Source organism: Oryx dammah, unplaced genomic scaffold (assembly GCF_014754425.2).
Source record: "Oryx dammah isolate SB20612 unplaced genomic scaffold, SCBI_Odam_1.1 HiC_scaffold_12, whole genome shotgun sequence".
Classification (NCBI taxonomy): domain Eukaryota; kingdom Metazoa; phylum Chordata; class Mammalia; order Artiodactyla; family Bovidae; genus Oryx; species Oryx dammah.
In genome coordinates, this window is record NW_024070196.1 from 16,124,118 (window position 1) to 16,146,252 (window position 22,135).

At 40.5% G+C, this 22,135-nt stretch overlaps 1 pseudogene; it reads left to right on the plus strand.

The window, feature by feature from the left end:
- The first annotated feature begins 3,476 nt into the window (after nt 1–3,476).
- Nucleotides 3,477–3,748, plus strand: LOC120870903 (annotated as a pseudogene).
- Nucleotides 3,749–22,135: the final 18,387 nt, after the last annotated feature.

Consider the following 22,135-nt stretch of genomic DNA (forward strand, 5'->3'; position numbering starts at 1 on the left):
CCCACTTGCCAAAAAAGTTTAATGCTGAAGTCTTCTGGTATGGTATCATTCCTTGAAGAAATAAAGCAATTAATCCCAGCCACCTGATGGCAAGTCAATTAGATTCAACTCCTTCCTTCCCAGAAATACAGAATTCATTCTGGCCAAGACTGACAGGAGCTCTAGGTATGGTTTTGCCTTTCTTCCCCTTTGTTTCTCAGTCATTTGAAGACTCGGAGTGTTTGAGCTATTGACATGGGATACAACTAAATAATTCCTTGGACCAGAACTCCATTTTCCATTTAAAGATGGGCAGTTGTGGACAACAATTATGGGTTCTACTGTGGCTTACCATGTACTGCACTGTCCAGAAGCTACTTGCTGACAGACCAATGGAATGACTTTTTGAAGATACGGTTGAGGCACCAGCTTAGAGATAAATCCCTATGAGAACAGAGTCCCATCCTTCAAGATGAGTTTCAGCTTCAATTAATGGCCATTTTATGGCACTATGCATGCTAGAGCTGGGATAGTTAAGCGCAGGATCAAGGGGGTAGAAATAGGAATGACTGAGCTCATCATCATTCATAAAATCCCTTGAGCATTTTGTGCTTCACATCACTACAGTTCTTGGTTCTGTGTGTCTAGCATTCCAACTGTTACCTGGCCACTTCATATTCCTCATGCCAGGGAATCAACTGTCAAAAGTGTTTCCAAAGTGGCAGGATTAAGTGACTATAATCATCATGAGTATACTGGCTTACTACTGAATAAAAGTGTGGGCAGGGGGGAAAAGAGAGAAACATGCTTGGCACTCAGGTAAAGTACTAGGTATCTCTTTGTACATGCAAGCCCAGTTTTCATTGAAAATTGATAAATACAACCACAGGCATGATAACCAGAGGCTCCGGTGTGAGAGCCTGAGTTATCTTATCAGGAGAGCCACCTACACCCTCAGAAGGGCTGAGATCTACCCATCTTTCAGCTACCCAAGGCAAGCCTCCTATGTAAGTTCCTTTGCTTACCTTTAAGGCAATGGCACCCCACTCCAGTACTCTTGCCTGGAGAATCCCATGGGCGGAGGAGCCTGGTGGGCTGCAGTCCGTGGGGTCGCACAGAGTCGGACGCGATTGAAGTGACTTGGCAGCAGCAGCAGATGATCCATGTCAACAACCTCCTTGGAAACAACCGCAGCAGTGGTGTTAGACGAGGTCATTGAGAGGGCAGGACTTCTAGCTGAGCCATGAGCTGCACTCAGACCCTTGGAGGCTCCTTCCTGCCTCCCCTGTGTTTGGAATGTGTGTTCCTCCCATTGTTCCCACACAGGAGTGCTTCAAGGACACAGCCTTGAGACCGCAATTATCGTTGACACCATGGGAACTAACTACACGACTGAGCCGCATTAAGGCCTCTATGCAAACTCTTAAAACTTTGGCAGGCAGGTGCAGAGATCTACCCATCTTTCAGCTACCCAAGGCAAGCCTCCTACGTAAGTTCCTTTGCTTACCAAAACTGCCACCTATCAACCCAGAGCCATCTGCCTCTTTGTCTGGGCTCTCCTTGCCCTCCATATACAGGAGCCAGTCCCAAATTTCCTCTGGGAAGCTCCCAAGGTGTGAACCAACAAGTAAACACTGCATACCATCCTAATTTTCCTCACGTAAAGTTTCCCAGAAATTGGAGGGAACCGAAATCCCAGGGAAGTTGTCGGTGAACTGATTGGGAAAAGTGAGTAGATCTAAGTGGTGTAAGAGATGGACTCATCAGATGCTGCTGGTATGCCACAGAAATCCCTTTTTCTAGGCACTGTAACCGTCTCCCAACTGCTTGAGTGTTGGCTCTTAATGGCTCACACCTCTGGCTCTCTGCAGAGGATTGCCTTAGGCTGATGGGCACCAACTAACCCAGAGATGCCTGGGAATTTACGCACCCACCCCCACTGCTGCTAAGTCGCTTCAGTCATGTCTGACTCTGTGCGACCCCAGAGACGGCAGCCCACCAGGCTTCCCTGTTACTGGGATTCTCCAGGCAAGAACACTGGAGTGGGTTGCCCATTTCCTTCTCCAATGCATGAAAGTGAAAAGTGAAAGTGAAGTCACTCAGTCGTGTCCGACTCTTAGCAACCCCATGGACTGCAGCCTACCAGGCTCCTCCGTCCACGGGATTTTCCAGGCAAGAGTACTGGAGTGGGGTGCCATCGCCTTCTCCACCCCCATTAGGGTTGGTCTATGGCCAATGTCTATGGTGTAATAGTGTGCTTCCCCTGGCGGCCCAGCAGTAAAGAATACTCCCACAAAGCAGGAGCCACAGAAGATGCAGGTTCAATCCCTGGATTGGGAAGATCCCCTGAAGAAGGGCATGGCAACTCACTCCAGTATTCTTTATTTTTCCCCAGTATTCTTGAGTGGAGAGCCCCATGGACAGAGGAGCCTAGCAAATTACAGTCCGTAGGATCAGACTCAAAAGTGACTGAAACGAATTAGCACTCACATGTGGTATTATAGCTTAACTCCCTGCCCTATCTTGGAGAAGAAGATTTCTATGGTGCAATTCATACTCCAAAGTATTCCATAGACTCAAGCTAAGGCATGACTTCCCATGAAACAGTATATTTGGCTCGTATTCCCTGCTCTTCTGTTTTCCTTTGCCTTTTTCCTGGATAAATCCTGTCACTTGTTAAAAAAAAAAAAAGAAAGAAAAAAGATAAGTCCTCATCGGTTCAGTTCAGTTCAGCTCAGTTGCTCAGTTGTGTCCGACTCTTTGCGACCCTATGGATTGAAGCATACCAGGCTTCCCTGTCCATCACCAACTCCCAATGATGCCGTCCAAGCATCTCATCCTCTGTTATCCCCTTCTCCTCCTGCCCTCAATCTTTCCCAGCATCGGGGTCTTTTCCAACAAGTCAGTTATTCACATCAGGTAGCCAAAGTATAGAGTTTCAGCTTCAGCATCAGTCCTTCCAATAAATATTCAGGACTGATTTCCTCTAGGATGGACTGGTTGGATCTCCTTGCAGTCCAAGGGACTCTCAAGAGTCTTCTCCAACACACAGTTCAAAAGCATTGATTCTTCAGTGCTTCAGCTTTCTTTACAGTCCAACTCACACACCCATACATGACTACTGGCAAAATCATACCTTTGATTAGACGGACCTTTGTCGGCAGAGTAATGTCTCTGCTTTTTACAATGCCGTCTAGTTTGGTCATAGCTTTTCTTCCAAGGAGCAAGTGTCTTTTAATTTCATGGCTATAGTCACCATCTGCAGTGATTTTGGAGCCCCCAAAATAAAGTCTGTCACCGTTTCCATTGATTCCCCGTCTATTTGCCATGAAGTGATGTTCTTGAAAGTGGAAGAGTAGAGTGAAAAAGTTGGCTTAAAACTCAACATTCAGAAAACGAAGATCATGGCACTCGGCCCCATCACTTCATGGCAAATAGAAGTCCTCATCTCAGAAATTCAACTTAAAACTGTATTTGCAGGAGCCGTTGACGTTGCCATGACCCGCGGTAACCAGTGCGAGCTCACCCGCCAGAAGAATATGAAAAAGCAAAGCAACTCAGTTAAGGGAAAGCGCCGAGATGACGGGCTTTCTGCTGCTGCCCACAAGCAGAGGGACTAGGAGATCATGAGCAGAAGCAGAAAAAGGCAAACGAGAAGAAGGAGGAACCCAGGTAGCTTTGTGGCTTCGTGTCCAACCCTCTTGCCCTTTGCCTCTGTGCCTGGAGCCAGTCCCATCACGCTCGCGTTTTCTCCTGTAGTGCTCACAGGGCCCAGCTGCCCTGAGTCTGCAGCGGGTCCTTTTTGTGCTTCCTACCCCTCAGGTAGCCTCTCTCCCCCTGGGCCACTCCTGGGGGTGAGGGAGTTACCCTTTCCCAGTGTTTTTTATTCCTGTGGGGCTCACCCCACAGTATTAAAAGTAGCTTTGTAATGCAAAAAAAAAAAAAAAACCCTATATTTGCAGTGGTCTTAGTGTTACAGCTCTGAGTCACTCGTGTTTCTAGGTGTTCACATATGTGTGTGCTTGTGTAGGTAGAGGGTGAAGCCACTGAATAATTTTGTGATATTCAAATGCAACCATTCCCAGTGTCATTGGAAATGAGATTGTTTCTTTTAAAATGAACTTATTTATTTTAATTGGAGGCTAATTACTTTACAATCTCGTGATGGGTTTTGCCATACATCAGCATGAATTGGCCACAGGGGCACCTGTGTCCCCCCACCCTGAACCCCTTTCCCACCTCCCTCCCCACCCTGTCCCTCTGGGTTGTCCCAGAGCACCAGTTTTGGGTGCCCTGCTTCACACATTAAACTTGCACTGGTCATCTGTTTTACATATGGTAATATACATGTTTCAAAGCTATTCTCTCAAATCATCCCACCCTCGCCTTCACCCACTGAATCCAAAAATCTGTTCTTTACATCCGTGTCTCCTTTGCTGATCTGCATGTAGGATCGACAGTACCGTCCTTCTAGATTCCATATAAATGCATTAGTATACAGCATTTGTCTTTCTCTTTCTGACTTACTTCTTACTTCACTCTGTATAATAGGCTCCAGGTTCATCCACCTCGTTAGAACTGACTCAGATGCGTTCCCCTTTGTAGCTGAGTAATATTCCATTGTGTATACGCACCACAACTTCCTTATCCATTCAACTGCCAAAGGACATCTAGGTTACTTCCACATCCTAGCTACTGTAAATAGTGTTGCAATGAACATTGGGGTACACGTGTCTCTTTCATTTCTCGTTTTCTTGGGGTATATGCCCAGCAGTGGGATTGCTGGGTTGTATGGCAGTTCTAGTCCCAGTTTTAAAATGAGATTCTTGAGAAAGAAGAAAGTAAATACAGATGTAAAGTAGTAGAGATTTAAAAATAAAACTTTGTATTTAAATTTTGATTGGAAACTCAACTTCATGAGATTTTTTTTTCCTTCAAACATTTTTTTTAAGTATGTGGTAGTTCTGTCTATTGAAAAGACCTAGAAATTGTGACAGTGGCGAAGTGCTCATACTGTCTTGAAAATACTGTTTTCCAACTGAAGGTAACCAGGGTTCCTTAAGGTGGTGGCTGATTCCAAGTCCACAACAGGAAATACACAAGCTGAGCCTGACATCTCTTGTCGCAACAGACAGCAAGGTGATTAATAACCACCACTAAAAGCCAACTTAAAGAGGCCTTCACTAGCCAACAATGAGGTAATTTTGTAAGTATAACAAATGCAATTAAATTAAAATACACCAAATATGCTTAAATCCAAGCATCATTAATAATACTAAAAGAATAATAACAATGAAAGCTAATTGTTTACTAGTAGTTGATGCTAGAGAATCCAGTTCAATCAAAGAAGCAGAAATTCTCTTGAATAGGTCACAAATTTTGCAAAGCTAGAAATGGCCTATCACAAATTACTGCCTCATCCACTTGTCTAATTTCTTAGCCACTTTTCAGGATCAGTTTTTTTCAGCGTCTAAGATAATGTAATTCAACTAGGTAAGAAAAAACAAGATCAAATTGCAAGCATATTGTTCATTTTTAATTACAAGACATCTAATAAAATGCATTCTGCTGATTAATCATATTTCTAATATTGAAGGCTATGAAATACAATTTTTAATAATAGAATATCAGAGCAAACTTGGAGATCACAAGCAGTACCCCATTTCACAGATCAAGTATTTGAGGACCTTCTACATATTTCTAAGACATCATCCACACAACTACGGTAGGAAGATGTCTCAATCAGAGTTGAATGTTGATTCTAAAAGGCATTGCATGTAGAAAGTCTGTTCCTCTCTTTTTCCAACATGGCAGAAGGTCTCTTTTTATTATCACAGCTACATACCGAGTTCTTATCCTAGCCTTGGGCTATGCTGGAAAAACACTTTATTTTCCTTCTGCTGTATGAACTGACAGTCTTTTCTTCAGAGATTATTTGCATGGCTCATATTTCTTACAATGAGGAAGTTACCGTGATGAGATGCGAATGTATATATTCTTGCCCAAACCTGTTTGAGGCTGTGTGGAGGAGGAAAAGGACTCTGCTAAATAAGAGAGAAGAAACTGGGGCAGGGGGACTTGCTTAGGAAAGAAACCCTGCAGAGAGCTGTGCAATATTCTGGAGACTGTAGTGTCTAGAAGAGGCTGTGGGTAAGGGACTGATCCTTGGTTAAAAGTTCACAGCTGATTCACATGAGCTTATAAACATATCTGTTGGATGAATGAATACAGGAACATTCCAGGCAGGACAGAACAGGGATGGGAAGGTGAAACTTAAAAAATTTTCTCACCCAGAAAAGGCAGAAACCCTTATGGAATTTAGCTGATAAAAGGCTCTTAAGCTCATAAGCGAAATTAAGCAATCTACTGATGACAAACCCTTCATAATCTCAAATACATTAGGCAAATCTTAGATTATTCACAATAAAAAAGAAATCAAGCTTTGCTTCCACGAACACAGTATTTTGTTTGAGAAGGCTATTGTTGGCCAGACCCCAACAGTATTAGAGTGAGGGGTACAATTCTTAATCTCAAAATAAATGTGGAAACATATTTATCAAAGAAAATAGTTAATTAAGTCAGATCCAACTTCAGTGAGCTCCATAGGAGTGTTTAAATTTTTGGACTGCTCCGGCGCTTTCCGTCACTCAGTGTCCTCATATATAAAACAATAGAGCATTATATAGACCCTCTAAGATTGCTGTCAGCATCAAAACAAATAATACATGCAGAGCAGAATTCTCTGTTGTCCCGAAACACCCTCCTTCTACTAAAACGACAGAGTTCAATAGCTGCAACAGAGACTTAAGACCCTGAAGCCTAAAATATCTGACCCTTTATTTAAAAAAAAAGTTTGATGACCCCAATCTAAGTCAATAATAGTAAGTGCTCACACTTTAGGGCTTACCCCGGCAGCTCAGTCAGTGGGAGATGAAAGTTCAAACTCTGCGTCAGGAAGATCCCCTGAGAAGGAAATGGCAACCCACTCCAGTTTGAAACAGAGGAGCCTGGAGGGCTACAGTCCTTTGAGTCACAAAGAGTAGAACACCACTGAGCACCCAGGCACACGAGGTCACACTTTAAGAACTTACTGAGTACCGAAAGTTCTGAATTGCCTCCTATCTTAGCAATAATATATGGCTAAGATTAGCCATAATTATTCAATAAACTTTATTCAGTTTATTGAATAAAGTTTATTGAATTAATCTAGAGCTTGCATTCTTTTACAATTTGTATTTGAGGGAAGTAATCCCAAGGATGCCATAACTCTGAGGTCATCCAGGTTCTCGTACAGAAGAAGTTAGAGATCAGGTAACGCTTTGCTTTGATTGCCTTATTGGCAATTCCTTATGGAACTATGATTTGAAAGGCTGACCTCAGTCCCACAAGGAACAATTCTGCATCTTAAATAGAACCCAGGTTCTAGTACTTGTCCATTATGTTCTGGAGTATTCTTTGAAGGATCTATGCTAAAAGAGCACTTTAATTGTCTCTCTACAAGTGACAATAAAGACTACATCAGAAGTGTATGGATTGCATTTCTACTTGTAATAAAGAGGTCTTGAACTCAGACTAGAGACAATTTCGTTTTTCCTGGTAAATCCTATACTTTTTAGTGTGATGAGAGCTGTATAATTCTTCACACTTCTCTGTTTATTTCAGACGTATAGAAAGACAGAAGGATAAATGAATGACTGGAAACAGTGAGCTAGCTGGAACTGAGGCTTCCCCTTCTTTTTGTCGTTGCAGTTCAGTCGCTCAGTCATGTCCGACTCTTTGCCACCCCATGGACTGCAGCACGCCAGGCTTCCCTGTCCTTCACTGTCTCCCAGAGTTTGCTCAAAATCAGGTCCATTGAGTCAGTGATACCATCCCACCACCTCATTTTCTGTCACCCCCCTTTTCCTTCTGCCCTCAGTCTTTCCTAGCATAAGGGTCTTTTCCAATCAGTCAGCTCTTCGAATCAGATGGCAAAAATATTGGAGCTTCAGCTTCAGCATCAGTTCTTCCAGTGAATATTCAGTGTTGATTTCCTGCAGGAATGACTGGTTTGATCTCCTTGCAGTCCAAGGGACTATCAAGAGTCTTCTCTAGCTCCACAGTTCAAGAGCATCAGTTCTTCAGTGCTCAGCCTTCTTTGTGGTCCAACTCTCACATCCACATGTGACTACTGGAAAAACCATAGCTTTGACTATACAGGCCTTTGTCAGCAAAGTGATGTCTCTGCTTTTTAATACACTGTTGAAGTTTGTCATAGCTTTTCTGCCAAGGAGCAAACATCTTTTAAAATGCCAGTAGCCTGTCAACTACTCATTACTGGCAAGCTGATTTTTCTCCACCTACAAAGCTCCTCTTAGGTTCATCTCATAACAAGAGTGAACAGTAATGAGGCAAGTCCCTTGCCTGGAGCAAAGCTCCATGAGACGTCGAGGCAGACCCAGCCCAAGGCTACCATTGCACAGTATTCAGAGACCACAGGAGATCTGCTGGCCCTTCTGCCTGTATTACAACCAGCTCCTAGTGACATTGCCTGCTCCCTTGAGTCCTTTTGCTAAGAGACTCATCACTAAATTCCTGGCAAGATGCCCAAAGGCTTATGGGCTTATGATGTAAACATTTCAATACATATTATCGTTCTTATTTAGCTTTTTTAAAATTATGATTTTAATGGTCCTATATGTCTACATGATAAGCTAGCTCAAATCTTTTTGGGAACTGAACAGAGTATAAATAATAAATCAGTGAAATAAATAAATTCGTTTCCTTTGCCCAGCGTGTGCTGTATGCTGCAGCAGAAATGAAAAACATAATCACTGCTCTCTAGGAGATTTCAGTATCAACTGGGGGATGAGAAACACACTTGTTAAACAACTAGAAAACATCATAAGACTACTTATTATTTTTACTGCCAGTTCTCTGATACAGACTGACTATTCTAGAGGTTCAGAAAAAAGTGAGGTCAATACAAACAGAATTAGTCAGAGAAAGCGTCATATACAGGATGAGACACGGTCCATGTAATGTCACGTCTCTAGCTCGGAGCTCCCCATCAGTGGGCCAAGTAGCTATGGGTCCTTTCTGCCTCCAGGCTGGCTGAAAAGCAGCAAGAGTAGCATCTGGCTTGGAGCACCCTCTCTAAGCTTGGAATTGACCTCGATTTTACCCTAGTGGGTCACAACAACATCATCCTTCTCATGTGAAAAGTAGTCTCATGAATGGATCTAGGAAAAATGGAACTATTTTACGGTATTAATTTCAGCTTCTTATATCTGATTACATTCAGTAAAATTTCCCTTAAACAAAATTCAGCTAATCTGAATCTTTCTGGCTGAACTGGCTGGCTTTGCAAACAGTTTCCAAAAATTTATAGTCTCACAAAATCAGTCACTGTGCGTATTCGCCAAAAGCAATTTTGGCCAAATAAATAGTTCATTAGTTTGTTCCCTGTGGGTATTGGATAGTTACTTGTTATTTGACTGTTGCTTCTGTAAAAGTAATCTCTTTGCTTCCCACTACTATGCAGGCAAGCTTACTTTCCATGATGGTTAACATACATGTATGTGTGTGTGTACATATATATAAAATATTCACAATATACACACAATATAGTATTCTCAGAATGACATTTTATATCAGTAAAAGAGAGGGAAATACACTTTGATTTATTATCATCAGGCTTCCACCTTCACAATGGCCAGTTCAGCCAAAAGTTTAAGGTCTTTCAGTGAAGGGATTCTTAATCATTTCCCTTGCCCAAACAACACTTTTGTATCAGAACTAAGTCAGAGAGAACCAAAATAAACAGAAAAGTTTCAAATGTTCTTGGTTAACCATGTTGCTGCTGCTGCTAAGTCGCTTCAGTCGTGTCCAACTCTGTGTGACCCTAAAGATGGCAGCCCACCAGGCTCCCCCGTCCCTGGGATTCTCCAGGCAAGAACACTGGAGTGGATTGCCATTTCCTTCTCCAATGCATGAAAGTGAAAAGTGAAAGGGAAGTCACTGAGTCATGTCCAACTCTCAGCGACCCCATGGACTGCAGCCCACCAGGCTCCTCCATCCATGGGATTTTCCAGGCAAGAGGACTGGAGTGGGGTGCCATTGCTTTCTCTGGAAGGTGCCTGTTAGGGCAGCCTGAATGAACCTCATATGAATGCCCTACACAAAGGTAGTGGAGAAGGAAACCGCAACCCACTCCAGGACTCTTGCCTGGAAACTTCCATGGCTGGAGGAGCCTGGTAGGCTACAGTCCATGGGGTTGCAAAGACTCAGACACGACTGAGTGACTTCACTTTCTTTCTTTCTATAGTTTATTTTGGAGAAGGAAATGGCAACCCACTCCAGGGTTCTTGCCTAGAGAATCCCATGGACAGAGGGGCCTGGTGGGCTGCGGTCTATGGGGTTGCAAAGAGTTGGACACGACCAACCTAGATAGCATATTCAGAAGCAGAGACATTACTTTGCCAACAAAGGTCCATCTAGTCAAGGCTTTGGTTTTTCCAGTGGTCATGTACAGATGTGAGAGTTGGACTGTGAAGAAAGCTGAGTGCTGAAGAATTGATGCATTTGAACTGTGGTGTTGGAGAAGACTCTTGAGAGTCCCTTGGATTGCAAGGAGATCCAACCAGTCCATTCTGAAGGAGATCAGTCCTGAGTGTTCATTGGAAGGATTGATGCTAAAGCTGAAGCTCCAGTACTTTGGCCACCTCATGTGAAGAGTTGACTCATTGGAAAAGACCTTGATGCTGGGAGGGATTGGGGGCAGGAGGAGAAGGGGACGACCCAGGATGAGATGGCTGGATGGCATCACCGACTCGATGGATGTGAGTCTGAGTGAACTCCAGGAGTTGGTGATGGACAGGAAGGCCTGGTGTGCTGCGATTCATGGGGTCGCAAAGAGCCGGACACGACTGAGCGAATGAACTGAACTGAACTGAACTGAACTAAAGCAACTAACACACACACAGGCAGAAGTGCTTTTGTTTCTTTCCTTATTTCAATATGAATTTTCCATGTGTTAAAAACACACACACACACACACACACACACACAAAAGAGAGAAAACAGTAACAGAGTTCTGGAAAAGATTTTCTCAGGGAGGGACGAAGAGGAATAAGATTGTAAGGTGGGGGTGTGGGGAGAGGCAGACAAGGCATAGTTCATTAACCAAACCCGCAATGTTTTATATCTTTCAAGACAAAGTATCTGAAGAAAATAAAGTATTCACATGTATGGGCTTTCCCGGTGGCACAAGCAGTAAAGAACCTGCCTGCCAATACAGGAGACCAAGAGACAGGGCTTCAGAGCCTGGGTCAGGGAGATCTTCTGGACTGGGAAACAGCAACCCGCTCCAGTATTCTTGCCTGGGAAATCCCAAGCACAGAAGAGCCCGGTGGGCTACAGTCCATGAGGCCACAAAGAGTTGGCAGAAAACACTCATTTTGCTTCCCTGGTGGCTCAATCAGTAAAGAATCTGCCGGCAACGCAGGAGCCCTGGGTTTGATCCCTGGGTCAGGAGATTCCTCTGGAGAAAGAAATGGCAAGCCACGCCAGTATTCTTGCCTGGAGAATCCCATGGACAGAGGAGCCTGGCGGGCTACAGTCCATGGGGTTGGTAGGAGTCGGACACAGGTGAGCTACTCAACCACCACACACAAGTATTCAGATGCTATGGGTGTTTATGGCTACAAAGAAGCCTAAATGAGAGGTTGGCAAACTTTTTATAGAAGGACCAGATAGTACATATTTAGGCTTTGTGGAAAACACTTTCTGTATCGCAACTATTCAACTTTGCTTTCATAGGGGGAGAGCAGCCACAGACACTACATGAACAATGGCTGTGTTGCAATAAAACTTGACTTATGGACACTGACATTTGCATTTCACATAATTTTTACATGTCACAAAATTGTATTCTTCTTTTGATTGTTTTCAACTGTTTTAAAATATACAACTTTTTTTTATCTGTGGGTTGCACAAAAACAAGCCCTTTGGTGCCTGATAGCTGTGGTTTACTGACCCCTGGCTGGATCATAAATCATGTTAGTGAGAGAGGGGAATTTCGAGCACAGAATTATTACAAGGAATCCTCAAATGAACCAGCGCCTCTAAAGAAATGACCTGTCTCATGCACATGCTATCCATTTTTCAAATGTTTATAGATGCAGTTGAAATTAGTAAAATAAAAGTTGCCGTAACTTCAAGTGGGTTGACGAGGTAGTACAAGAGAGTCAAAAAGACTTTAACTCACCTGTTCCTAAGAGTTGCTTTGCTTTATGTTTTTTCACTGAGAACATAGTAGCTCCAGTTTTTTAAAACAAAATTAGGCACAAATGAAAGAATAAAGATGAATGGAAGGAGAAAGGAAGGAATGAAGAGATGGAATGAGGAAAGAAATGATGGCGGGGAAAAAAGATCAAGCAAGACAAAGCAAGAGAAGAACAAAACAAGACATGAAGAGCATAATTTTATTGGGAAAAGATACCAGACAACTACAAGAGAGACAGAGAGCGATGATCATTTTTTAAAAAGTAAAGATCTCATGTTTCGAGTGATGATTCCTACTCTTTCTGAGATAGATAAAATCATAACCTTAAAGAAACTAGAGAGAGTCACAAATACTATTAATTTCATAAATATACTTTTTAACCACAGATCATTCCTTCACTTACATGTAAAATCTCCAAAGCAGTCAGGAATGCCAGTCTTTATGTCAAATACAAACTTTTAAGTTTGGGAAGAAAAAAAGTAATATATTAAAAGGACTTGAGGTGCTACAAAGATTACAATTGTTATTAATATGATAATAAATCAATAGCAGTCACAGGAGTAAGACCTAGCATTGACAGAAATCCACTTTTGTATCTTATTGAAAAGATGCAGTTAATTTGAGATACTTGAGAAAATAAAAACATGTTATTTACAGAGAAATCTAGTTACAGATGTGTTTGATTATGACTACCACGATTTATAATGTAACTAAATTGCTAGCCAAAAAATCTAAAATCCAGCTGTGAACAAATGTGGTAAAATTTAAATATGTATCCAAAAACAACAGCATATGAATTCATGCATGAGGGCTAAGTCACTTCAGTCATGACCAACTCTTTGTGACCCTATGAACTGTAGCCCACCAGGCTTCTCTGTCCATGGGATTCCCCAGGCAAGAATACTGGAGTGGGCTGCCACTCCCTTCTCCAGGGATCAAACCTGTGTCTCTTATGTCTTGTGTATTGGCAGGCAGGTTCTTTACCACTAGCACCACCTGGGAAACCCCTATGAATTTATAACATCATATAGGTTAATACATACTACTACATAATCAGATCCTAACAGTTTAATTCTAATCTTTACGATATTTCCAAATGTAACTTACACTAATTGTACGGTTTCTAAATATTGAAAGAATGTGTATGTATATGTGTATATATGTCTTTATTATTCTCTATTGCACAAACTAATATTATAAAAATGAAAAGCAATATTTTTAAGAGTAAAAATTCTGAGAGAACAAAAAGATTAGAATGCAAAGTAGAGAAAAGATAAACAGAGGTGAAGAAGGCAAAAGAAAAAAGAGTAGCACCAGTAGGAGAAGAAAGGAAAAAAGAAGAGTCTGGATGTTTGGAGCCATGGGAGAAGTAATGCTATTTTACACTTTCCAATAAATATTTCTGCAGAAAAGGCATGACAAGCATAATTATCTATGAAAAATTAAACAGAGTTTGAACATGAACTTTTTTTTTTGTTTTTTAGGGTTTTAAGACAGTTAGCTCCACAAACTTAGTTCTGAACCTTCTATTAAGATTCCTTTGAATATAAGGCTCTGGTACACACAGTGTAGAAGAAAAATTCATGATTGAAGAAATTTACCTTAAGACACAATGGAGGGACTTCCCCGGTGGTGCAGTGGATAAGAAATCTGCCTTCCAAGAAGGGGGACATGTTTGATCCCTGGTCAGGGAAGATTCCACATGCCGCAGAGCAACTAAGCCCGCACCGTGACTACTGAGCCTCACACTCTGGGCTCTCTACTACTGAAGCCCGCGTGACTATAGCCTGTGCTCCAAAACAAGAGGAGCCACTGCAAGGAGGAGCCTTCGAACCACAAGGAAGAGTAGCCCCTTGCTCGCTGCAACTAGAGAACGCCCTTGTACAGTAGCAAAGACACAGTATACCCCAAAGATATCATTAATTTTTTTTAAAAAAGACATGATGGAGAAGTGGCAAGGATGTTGTGATATTACTTACAAACAATGTTCCCAGGCCTCTGGTGTGGAGTTAACAAGTAAACAATGTGGATTTTACTTCCCTCTTTAGAATACCCTGTTTAAAACATCCAAATAAACCACTAAACATATTCTGAAGAACCAATCAGCTTAATATACTGAGCCATCAACTGTTTAGATCTGTCTGTTTTCAATTTATACAGTGACCCTGAAGGGGTAAAAATAAAACAGGACTGTGCAAATTCAGCAGCTCTAGAGAAAGGCTTTATCCTGCCTGCTCATTTCTCAGGGCATGACCAGGGCCTGTTTTTATCCAGTATTGCTTCCTCCTAATCTTCATGGAAATGGCTAATATCTATTGAGCATTTATTATATGCTTGGTATTGTTCTAAGACTTAACATAAATTAGCACATTGGATTATCACAATAATTATGATTAATCCCATGTTAGATGTGGAAATTGCAGCCAGCAAGCTTAAGCATCATGGCCCTGGTCTCCCAACACGGTGGGTAGAGTGTAGCTGAGAGTATACTGCAGAGACCTCTGAGCCATCACGCCACGCTCCCTCCCACCTACGTGTAGAAGATTATTTGTTGACTCTCTTCCAAACTATAGCACACCATCATTTCTGGCCTCATAATGTCCAGTTCAACTTCATCCTTCAACTTTCAGATTCTTTGATAGGGTCCTTCCACCTTGACTCTAACAGGATGTCATTCAATTTCTCTCATTTTTTCAACCATAATAAATTCACTTCTAAGAGAACATATTAAAAATCAGCATGTTACTGACAAGGAGTTATAGACCTTGAAGGAGCTGTATCTTCCTGTTTGTGATTACATCTAATCTGAACTGGCAACAAAACTGATAGAGCACAACCAATCTCTTTTTTTTCTCAGTGGCCTATCCAATAAAGACAAAAATGTAAATCATTTGATATGTGTGAATATACACATAAACAGAATTCTCCAACTTGACATTTCCACTCCAGTCTCCTCCCTTTTGCCATAATGACAGCTGCTAAGCTTTTCCCATCATTTGTGATATTTATTTTCATCAGGCTTATTTCTCTCTGAGCTCGTCTTTCATGGATAAGGACCTAATTACCCTTAGATCCTGTTATTCTCTTGTCTTGTCTATGCCAGCTCCTCTAATGACGCCATGGAGACAGGAAGAAGATAATGAAGATCACTGGGGAGAAGGGCAAATAAATAGGAAGAGCAGGAAAAAACTACAGTGGCACATAGGAAGCTGAAAGTCAGATGTTTTAAGGGAATTCATTTTTGGTTATCAGGCCCTGCTTTCTAGCGCACTCATAATTTTATTTCACTGTGTGCTTCTTTTCAGTCCTCATCTACATTGTTTGGCCTGGTGAAAGGAATATGGCCTAGTGAAACAAAAATTTTTTCTTTTTTTATTTCTTTTATTGGGGGATAGTTGCTTTACAATGTTGTATTGGTTTCTACTGCACAATGAGGTGAATCAGCTCTATGTATACATATATCCCCTTCCTCTTGGGCCTCCCTCCCACCCCCCATTCCACTCATTTTTCTAAAAAAGAGGTCCTTTCACAACTTAGATGTGTGATCACAAGCAACTTATTTAACTTCTCTTAGCCTAGCTTCTACATCTATAAAATGGGGATAACCATATATACACAAAAGGTTTTTGCAAAGAGTTACTTTTATTACACAACACAGTACAGAGAATGGAACTCAGTGTGCATAAAGGCAAACACATATATGCTTTGTAGGCATAGATGATGGCTTCCATGTCTATGCCTAGTCACCTAATATTTAATATGGTTTATAATTATCATAGTATACATATATATAAATATGGACATGTTTTCTAGAGAAAAATAACATTTACTAGTAGTGAGTACATATCCAGAGATAGAAAGAAATTATTTGAAGGATTAGTTCACTTTTTGTTTAATAAAGAGAGATTAAAAAATAAAGCAAGACTTAAAATGCCATAATTCAAACTGAGAAGTTCTAATATTATTTTAGAAATTTTCATTAAGTTCTAATAATTAACAAATATAAATTAATACACATGGATGTCAAGTCTAAATCTAGGCAAGTTGAAGAGATACTCTAAACTCTAATAAAGTTTTTACAATCTGAACTGATTTTCAATAAAACTAATTTATAGCAAATCTAATAAATAGCAAAGAACATCTTTTATTTGGTTTCTCACTATTCATTCAGCAGTACTTCCCCTTGGTAGGAGATATTTCCAGAAAGATCACCAGCAAATGCTAACATAAAGTAAAAGCTCTCCTTTGCTTCAGTTATAAGCCTTTTCATGCCAATACCTACTCAATTTCCTTATTAAAGTTCCTAGAGGCACGTGAATATTGAATAGGTGTACCACACAACAATGAGAGGTCTCCTGTTTATTTTGACCAAAGCTACCACTCTTTCCTTTCAGAAAAGAAATGCGTTCTTTGCTAAAGCTTCTAGGACTAACCATGAGATGGTGTACAAGTTGTAAACAACCAACCAGTTATGTTCCTCCTCCACAAAACCAGATTAGAGTTTTCTCTGTGATCCTCCCAACTTTTTTTTACACTTTTAAACAGATATTAGACAATTATTTACTCTGTACTGAGTGCTGAACTAGAGTCAGAAGAGGGAGAGAGAGAAAAAGGTGAATATACATGGCCGCTGCCCAAAGGATTTCTAACTTGTGAGGTTCATCATCAAGGAAACTAGGCTAACTCAATGGGTCCGTCCTCTTCCTGTAAAAGAATGAAGTTGTGTCTTGGAGCCTCAGTGCTCGCACTGACCACGTGTGACCAACCCATAAACTGACAGCAGGTGCCAGTGTGGGTGTGTTAGATATAACCAGGAAAGAAAAGCAATGCTCTTCACTAATCGACATCTTTGGTTTCTTTACGAAATGGAGATTACAGTACTTTCGACACATAACTATTGTTTCAGATTACTTTGATCACAGTTTGAATAACCACCTTTAGGCTGCTCGAGTCTCATATTGGACCGCCTTCCCTGAAAGATATCCTATTTCTGTTTGGAACTCTGATTTCAGCAGTTTTGAGTAGAGAAACATTGACTTCCAGGTGGCAGTCTGCCTTCTCAGTTCTATTATTCCCTTGCAGGTTTTGCCTGCAGTTTTTGTTTTACCTTCCTTATGTGTGAATTTTATGATAATTTTGCTTTTCTTTTTAGTTCTCTAGAATTCACTTCTTCACACATTTTTAAATAATGAAAGGGGGGAAGCTGTTGTTTCATTTCCGAATCTTGAACTTCTCCAAGCTTCAAACTTGGTGTTTTAAAATTAAAATGACTTATCAGGCAGAGTGAGTACTCTTTATTCACAGCTTTACAGAAGTTACCAATATTTTTATTTTCTTACTTCTGTCTTTGAAATCTTTTAAATGTCCTTGCCACTTCATACAGAGACAAGAATAAAGTAAAAAATTAAAACATAAGCATCCTCTTTGCTGATCTTGAATATCCAGAGGGAGTTTCCATTCTGTGGCACAAAAATCTTAATTGAGAGCAAATTTCTATTTCTGAGAAAATACCAATTCCAATAACAGAACGTGGGAATGTTTAATATTTAACATTGTAAATATTTTGGAGGGGGTTATATCATGAACATTTCTCTAAGACATTTTACTCTGTAGGTTGATTTATTGTAAATTGGAATTAATGAAACTATAGCAAAAATATGGAGCTTCAAAGGCAGGAAAGTCTGGCTACCTGCTAATGTCACGAAAACTGATTGTAACCTCTTATGGAACCTAACAGAAAAAGAAATTATTCTACAAATTTAGGGGCGTCTAATATCTTTATTGCATTTCTATAACTTCCTCTTTGAAAACGGCTGCTTTATCATTCTCTTCCTTTCATTTATAAATGTTCTTTTTACATTCACTGCCTGCTTTTCCTCATCAGCGCCTAACCCCCCAGGTCTTGGTTCTCCATAAGATCCAATCAAGATCTTGGAGATAAATTGAGCTCTAAAATGATTTATGTCTTACAGAACACAAACTCCTGGTTACCAAAGGGGAAGAAGGGGAGAGGATAAATTAGGAGTTTGGGATTAACTGACACACACTACTATATATAAAATAGGTACACAACAAGGCCCTACTGTATAGCCCAGGGAAACTCAATCAAAATCTTATAATAAACCATAATGGAAAAGAACCTGAAAATGTATATACATATATATACATGCAGTGCTTAGTTGTTTAGTCATGTCTGACTCTGAGATCCCATGGACTGTAGCCTGCCAGGCTCCTCTGTCCATGGGGATTCTCCAGGCAAGTATACTGGAGTGGGCTTTCATGCCCTCCTCCATGGGATCTTCCCAACCTAGGGATAAAACCCAGGTCTCCTGCACTGCGGGAGGATTCCTTACCATCTAAGCCACTAGGGAAGCCCAAGAACACTAGAGTAGGTAGCCTATCCCTTCTCCAGGGGATCTTCCCAAATGGAACTGGGGTCTCCTGCATTGCAGGCAGATTCTTTACCAGCTGAGCTACCAACTATTGTGTTAGTTTCAAGTATATAAAATATATATATACATAATATATATATATATATTAGTCACTTTGCTATACACTTGAAACGAACACAATATTTTAAATAAACTATATTTTAATTAAAAAAATTAAGGAAAAGGTGAAATGGCTTGCCTCTTGTCTAAGATAATCTGTGGGCAACATACAGACATACTTGACATCAGCATTTAATATCATATGTTAACCAGCCTATGAAACATATTATTGACTTATTTGTAAGAAAATAAAACAACACACAGCTTTCATTATTCTGATAGTTCCACTGTCACCAAACATTCTAATACAGAAGACTGTAGGCCAGAGGTGGCATACCTTATAAGCCAGACCTCATCACCCATGGAGGCCTCAAAATAGCCCTACATGGGAGCACAGCTGCCACTCTTCTGATTTCCTGCTCGTTCTACTGAATCCATACCTCCCCCAAACTGCACAGTGGAGTGGCAGCAGGTTGGGGGTGCTAATGGAGGTGCAGGCTGCAGAGATGGGGATCTTCTCTAATAGTCAGCATGGACTCCAGGTCTTCTTTTCAGCTTTGAAAAAACTTTCTTATATTTAATACAGCTTTTAAAGATACCTTAAATGCTTTAAGGCAGGATGTAAATTAATATAGTAATTAATTCATCCTTTCACAGGCTTAATAAAAGCACCAAGATGATCTTCACAATGAGATTTTGAGATTTTCAAGGAGTGGTGCATCCTTGACTAGAGTTCCTTACTAGGTACACAGTTTGAATTCATTGTAGACTTGTTTAAAAAATTCCAGGAAAAACAGACAAGTTCCAGGGAGTATCTTCCTTCCTTCCACTTTCTTTTCTTTATTTCTTTGCTCTTTATTTCTACCGACTTATTCCAAAAACAATTAAGGAAGCTCTAACCTAGAACGAATGAAGACTGAAATGCTGTCTCTTGAAGTCCCCATCTGCTAATTTTCCCAGGTTCACAGAACTCTGATTTTAGGATTAATTATACCTTGAAGACAAGGCCCCAGGAGCTCATGCTTCCTAATCCTCCTGCCTTGCTAGACATCTTGGGAAGGCTTCTAAGCAGCCACAATGACACACCAGAGCTAACTCTAGTTCTCTTTCCAAGACTCAGGGTCTTGAATAGAGACCTTATGCTATGCTAAGTACAATGACAAGAAATGTAACACACGATACCTTCCACTCAAGTGGGTAAATCAAAACAAAAAATAACAACAAATGAATCCCAATGTAAGATGATTTATAGTTGCATGACAAAATTTCTCAGACAGGAGGGAAATCAAGATGGCACAAATTTGGGCAAACAATCCATGTGAAGGAAGCTGGGAATTCTGAAATATGTATAATAGTGAATATAAAGACATAGAGGTATGGGCATGGCTGGAGAAACAGTTTAACATTTGGGATTGTGAGAGAGAAAGTTGGACAGAACTGGTCAGATCAGATTTGAGTTTATTTTATAGGCAAAAGGTAGTTACTGGGAGTTTGTCATAATGGGATCACACATATTAGATATTGGGATTACACACATATTGGGATTGGCAGAAAGGATTGGAGATAGATGAAACATTGATTTCTTGTGGTCCCAGATAGAAGTTATGGGACTTCCCTGGTGGACTAGTGGTTAAGACTCTGTGTTTCCACTGCAGGGGGCACAGGTTCAATCCCTGGTCTGGGAACTAAGATCTCTGCAGGCCATGAGAGGCAGCAAAAAAAATTTTTTTAATAAATAAATTAACCCAGATAGAAGCAGTAAGCAACTGAGCTCGGATGAAAAACAATGATGTTGGAGATAAAGAGACAGATGGAAGGAAAATTGCAAAATATGAGTTGGCATAACTTTTCTCTCCGTTTTGTTATGTTTTGTTTGCCACTTACTTCTTCTTTCTGATCTTTTGCCCTGAAATCTTCAGGCCAACAGTCTTCCTCTATCAGTTTTCTGTCCTCCCTGCACAGGAAGAGATAAATTAGTTTCACATTCTTTTTCTTCTAAATTTGCCAGCTAAAATCAATTGAATCAGAACTGGAGTTCAGACTTCTTTTAAACTACAGAACAGAAACATTATTTGAAATTTGATTATAAAATAATATTGCAGATAGAAATTTTGTTTAACTAAGTTTGAACTATACAATTGATTCTTTTCTCCAAATTATTTAAATTTTAGAAGTGATAAGTTAGCTCAAATTTTTTTTAAAAAAATGGTGCATCTTTTATTTTTATAAGGTTCAAATGTCAAATTTCTGCCAAAACATTCTATAATGAGACTAATTTCTGCATAAATCACAAAGAGTTAACAGTCATGCCTAGTAATGGTAATTAAACTGTTGTACAAATTTTCAACATCAATCAACTTACTGATATGACATCAAAAAGACGTGACATTTTTATTCTCAGAATCTCCCAGAGGCAAAGTTATATTACACTCAAAACCATCAAGGGGCCAGAACACAGTGACTGTTGCACTTTATCCCTGATATGCCGCAAAGGCAGATGGAACACATAACCCTCCTTCAAAATTATATGGCTTTCTTTGAGGCTCTAAACCTGGAGACCTCCCCTCACTCAACAAATTAATGCCCAGCCTAAATAACCAAAGAATGATTCTACAGCACCTTACATAAGTAAAGTATTAGGTCAAGTAAAGAGAATAAAGGGCATACACTTGAGACAGACCTTCTCTGGTGGCTCAGTCAGAAAAGACTACACCTACAACGCAGGCGACTGCCGGCAATGCAAGAGGCCCAGGTTTGTTCCCTGGCTTGGGAAGATCACTGGAGAAGGAAATAGCAACCCACTCCAGTATGCTGGCCTGGGAAATTCCATCAACAGGGGAGCCTGGCAGGCTGCAGCCCATGAGGTCGCAAGGGTCAGACGCGACTTAGCGACTAAACAACCACCAGCACCATACCTTAGAGAACTTGTTTCCTTCCAAGCATCAGAAAATCTTTATGAATAAAAACCATTATCTAAGTTCACCGATTTCTTTTGTCTTCTGTCACTTGGAGAAAGAGAGAGCAGAGTAGGGAAACTTGAAGAAATATACCAGAGATTTTCCTTACTAAGTCTTAAAAAGAAGTAGTTGGTTTTGTGAAAACTGGGGTAAAGGTAAATATGCAACAGAAGAAAGGATGGCTGTTATCAACAAAAATAGTTAGAAATAGAGAAACTAACAGAAAAACTTCAGATGGGAGCATACCACTAAATATTAAAATAGTAGGATAAATATGATGATCCTGCCTGTTTGGAGAGAATGCCTCTTCATCCTTTTCCACTTCTGATGTTTTCTTCCATGTGGAGAAAACCTCCATTAAATAGCATCACTGCCTTTGTCTTCCTCATCACTTACTATTCCAAAGGAAGATGGAATGATTTTTTCTGATTATTGAGTTGGCA